Raw genomic sequence first — 5,001 nt, 5'->3', positions numbered from 1 at the left:
GATCAGGTGCTGATCAGAAATGTCATAAGTAAAAAGTTTTTCCCAATTTGTAGGTAATCTTTTAACTTTTTTGGTGAAGTCTTTGGATGAGCATAGGTGTTTGATTTTTAAGAGCTCCCAGTTATCTAGTTTCTCTTCTGCATTGTTAGTAATGTTTCGTATACTGCTTATGCCACGTATTAGGGCTCTTAATGTTGTCCCTATTTTTTTCTTCCATGATCTTTATTGGCTTAGATTTTATTTTAGGTCTTTGATCCATTTTGAGTTCTTTTTTGTTTATGGTGTGAGGTATGGGTCTTGTCTCATTTTTTTGCAGATGGATATCCAGTTATGCAAGTACCATTTGTTAAAAAGACTGTCTTTTCTCCATTTAACTGACTTTGGGCCTTTGTCAAATTTCAGCTGCTTATACATGGATTGATTAATGTCTGGATTCTCACTTCTCTTCCATTGGTCTCTATATCTGTTGTACCAGCATCAGGCTGTTTTAACTACAGTGGTTGTATAATAGGTTCTAAAATCAGGTAGTGTGAGATCTCCCACTTTGTTCTTCTTTTTCAGTAGTGCTTTCCTTATCCGGGGCCTCTTTCCCTCCCGTATGAAGTTGGTGATTTGTTTCTCCGTCTCATTAAAAAATGTCATTTGAATTTGGATCGGAATTGCGCTGTATCTATAGACTGCTTTTCATAGAATAGACATTTTGACAGTGTTAAGTCTTTCTATCCATGGGCAAGGTATGTTTTTCCACTTACGTAGGTTTCTTTTGGTTTCTTGCAGCAATGTCTTGTAGTTTTCTTTGTATAAGTCTTTTACATCTCTGGTAAGATTTATTCCTAAGTATTTTATCTTCTTGGGGGTAAATGGTATTGATTTGGTGATTTCATCTTTGATGTTCATTTTGTTGGTGTAGAGGCATCCGCCTGATTTTTGTATGTTTATCTTGCAGTAGTTTTCTTGAGGATTCTTTAGGATTTTCTGTGTATAAGATCATGTCATCTGCAAATAGAGATACTTTTACTTCTTCCTTGCCAATCTGGATGCCCTTTATTTCTTTGTCTATCCTAATTTCTCTGGCTAGGTCCTCAAGCACAATGTTGAATAAGAGTGGTGATAAAGGGCACCATTGTCTGGTTCCCTATCTCAAGGGGAATGCTTTCAGGCTCTCTCCATTTAGGATGATGTTGGCTAATAAATCCCCGTCATTATGTTGAGGAATTTTCCTTCTATTCCTATTTTGCTGAGAGTTTTTATCATGAATGGGTGTTGAACTTTGTCAAATGCATTTTCTGCATCAGTTGATAAAATTATGTGATCCTTGTCTTTTATTTTATTTATGATGGATTACTTTGACTGTTTTTCAAATGTTGAACCATCCCTGCATACCTGGTATGAATCCCACTTGGTCATGGTGAATTATTTTTTTGATATGTTGTTGAACTCTATTGGCTAGAATTTTGTTGAGGATTTTTGCCTCTCAGTTCATGAGGGATATAGGTCTGTAATTTCCTTTTCTTGTGGTGTCTTTACCCGTTTTTGGTATCAGGGATATGCTGGCTTCATAGAGTGAGTTTGGGAGCATTCCATCTTTTTCTATGCTCTGAAATACCTTTAGTAGTAGTGGTGTTAACTCTTCTCTGAAAGTTTGGAAGCACTGTTTGGTGAAGCTGTCTAGGCCAGGGCTTGTTTTTTGTTGGGAATTTTTTGATTACCTTTTCAATCCCTTCTTTTGTATGGGTCTATTTAGTTGTTCTACTTCTGTGTTAGTTTAGGTAAGTAGCGTGTTTCTAGAAATTCATTCATTTCTTCCAGGTTTTCAAATTTGTTGTAGTACAATTTTTGTAGTAATCTGATATGATTCTTTTAATTTCAGTTGGGTCTGTTGTAACATCGCCCACATCTCATTTCTTATTTGGGTTATTTGCTTCCTTTCCTGTTTTTCTTTTGTCTGTTTGGCCAATGGCTAATCAATTTTGTTAATTTTTTCCAAGAACCAGCTTTTGGTCTTGTTAATTCTTTCAATTGTTTTTATGTTTTCTATTTCATTTAATTCTGCTCTAATTTGTATTATTTGCTTTCTTTTGGTGCCTGAGAGTTTCTTTTCTTGGTCTCTTTCTATTTGTTTAAGTTGTAGGGATAATTCTTTGATTTTGACCCTTTCTTCTTTTTGTATGTGTGCATTTATTGATATGAATTGACCTCTGAACACTGCTTTCGCTGTGTCCCAAAGGTCCTGATAGGAAGTGTTTTCATTCTTGTTGGATTCTATGAATTTCTTTATTCCATCCTTTATGTCTTCTATAAACCAGCAGGGCATTTTTCAGTTTCCAAGTGTTTGATTTCTTTTCCCTGCTTTTTCTGTTATTGATTTCTACCTTTATGGCCTTATGGTCAGAGAAGATACTTTGTAATATTTCAGTGTGTTGGATTCTGCTAAGGCTTGTTTTATGACCTAATATGTGCTCTCTTCTAAGGAATGTTGCATGTGCACTAGAAAAGAAAGTGTAAATTAACTGCTGTTGGATGGAGTGTTCTGTATATGTTTTTAAGATCAAGTTGGTCGACTGTGGCATTTAGGTCTTCCGTGTCTTTATTAAGCTTCTTTCTGGATGTCCTGCCCTTCACCAAAAGTGGTATGGTGACATCTCCTACTATAATTGTGGAGCTACCTATCTCACTTTTCAATGCTGTTAGAGTTTGCTTTAAGTATCTTGAAGCCTTGTCATTGGGTGCGTAAATATTTCCTGTGGTTATATCCTCCTAGTGTATTGTCCTTTTAATCATTATATAGTGCCCTTCCTTATCCTTTGCTGTGGATTTAACTTTAAAGACTGTTTTGTTCGAAATTAATATTCCCACTCCTGATTTTTCTTGATTGTTGTTTGCTTGAGATATTTTTTTTCCATCCTTTGATTTTAGTTTGTTTGTGTCTCTAAGTCTAAGGTGCGTCTCTTATAAGCAGCATATAGACAGATCATGTTTTTCAACCCATTCTCCCACTCTCTGTCTTTATTGGCGCAGTTAGTCCATTTACATTCAGCGTAGTTATGGATAGGTATGAATTTAGTGCTGTCATTTTGATGTCTTTTTTTTATGTTGTTGACACTTTCTTTTTCTCACTTAATTTTTTGTGCTGAGTAGTTTTTTTTATATATTGTCTTTTTCTCTTATTCGTTGTTGTTGATTTTGTTTCTGCTGAGTCTCTATTTTTTTCTTATAGTTTGTTTTGATGTGTAGGATAGCTCATCTCCTTTGTGGTTACCTTAATATTTACCCTTATTTTTCTTAATTAAATCTAACTTTCATTTTTTTTAATCACCTTTTCTTCCTCTCCATACGAAAGATCTATGACTACTTTTCTTGGTGCCTGTTTATTGTTTTAATGTTGTATGCTTTTACGTAATAACATCGTTGTTTCCCTGTTTTGGGTGTTTTTTCTATCTTGATTTATTTTTGTGATTTTCCTGTCTGGGTTGACATCTGCTTGCTCTGTCCAGTGTTCTAGTCTTGGGTTGATACCTGATATTATTGGCTTTCTAACCAAAGAACTCCCTTTAGTTTTTTTTTTGCACCATTTTTGTCTTGAAAGCTTTGTGGTAGAGCTTGGGCAACAGGATTTTGTGTATGGGAAGATCATAAATCTGGGCTGTCAGAGATCTGATAAGCCCATAAAATTGGTACTGGATGCTTCTGCCATGCAGCAAAACTAAAAGATTAAATAATTAACAGGTTTAGTTTCCAAATTCTTCACACGCCCTGGCCTGCACCTTTTACAGTCCAAAAGAAATACTATAATTAATAGTTTATTAGAAAATATGTGAGATAACTAATTCTATTTCTATGTTCTTTTTTTCCCCAGTAGTAATTAACAGGCTTTTAAAAAGAAATGGGCTTTTGTCAGTTTTAAAATCAAGCTTGAATTACCAGAAATAGGCATTTTCACCTCTCCTATTTTAAATGGCAGCATTGCAGTGAACCCATTCCTAACTAGTCATAACTCAGCTTGATAATTAAAAGTATTAACATATTACTCACTAGTTGGTATTATTTCAGTTCTGTGTACTGTTTTAAATAAATCCAACTTGTCAGAGCTATATACTAATTATTTTCAAAGTTTTTTTTCTTTTCTCTATAATTTAAAATAATAGAGCAAAAACGATTTAGTTCTTTATACTTAGTTTGAGTTCCTTATACATAGTTTGAGAATAACCCATTGTAAGAAGGCAAGATATAATTATGACTTAATATATTTGTTTTTGGCAAATAATATGTTACTAAATTTGATAAAGTTTCTTTGCATATGATATGTGAGACCAACATACTAAGCAATGCCTTCATCGGATATATTAGGATATGAAAAAAGTTAATTAAACTTGTTGCCAATTTTAAAAATTCAAGCACAATTTTATGCACATATAACCAGCTGTGGCTTAGAAATCCATTCATTTATTTATTCTGTAAATATTCTTCAAACCTCTAATATGTGTAAGACATTGTGCTAACTGCTATAGATCAAGTTTCAACCTCCTAAAAAGTTTACAGTCTAACCTCTGCATGTGTATATATAATCAACCATCAGACAATACTAAATGGTGTCAGAGACACATATATAAACTGTTGCGTGGCTTAGATGTGTGTGTGTAGGAATTAAGAAAGCATTCACAAGGATAATTTCATTAAAAGCTTCTCATTTGAGTGCTTGCTTCAGCAGCATGTACACTAAAATATTGGAAGATTACAGAGAAGATGGGCATGGCCCCTGCACAAGGATGACATGCAAATTTGTGAAGCGCTCCAGATTTTTGACACAGAGAACCCAGGCTGGAAAGGGAAAGGGGGAGTGCTGACACACTGCAGGGATTGCGACCAGTGTCACAAAACTGTTTGTGTATGAATTTTTGAATGAGAACTAATTTATGCTGTGAACTTTCACCCAAAACACACACACACACAAAAAAAAGCTTTCCATTTGAGCTGGCTTTGAAGGCTAGATGGGGTGTGAAA

General features: G+C 34.6%; 1 non-coding gene across 1 annotated transcript; it reads left to right on the top strand.

Moving 5' to 3' along the window:
- Nucleotides 1-4,692: 4,692 nt before the first annotated feature.
- LOC126078626 (U6 spliceosomal RNA) lies at nucleotides 4,693-4,801 on the top strand. The gene has a single exon (XR_007518111.1). It is a non-coding gene; the product is annotated as a U6 spliceosomal RNA (small nuclear RNA).
- Nucleotides 4,802-5,001: the final 200 nt, after the last annotated feature.

This window comes from Elephas maximus, chromosome 6 (genome assembly GCF_024166365.1).
Source record: "Elephas maximus indicus isolate mEleMax1 chromosome 6, mEleMax1 primary haplotype, whole genome shotgun sequence".
Lineage (NCBI taxonomy): Eukaryota > Metazoa > Chordata > Mammalia > Proboscidea > Elephantidae > Elephas > Elephas maximus.
This window is presented reverse-complemented; position numbering and strand designations above follow the sequence as displayed.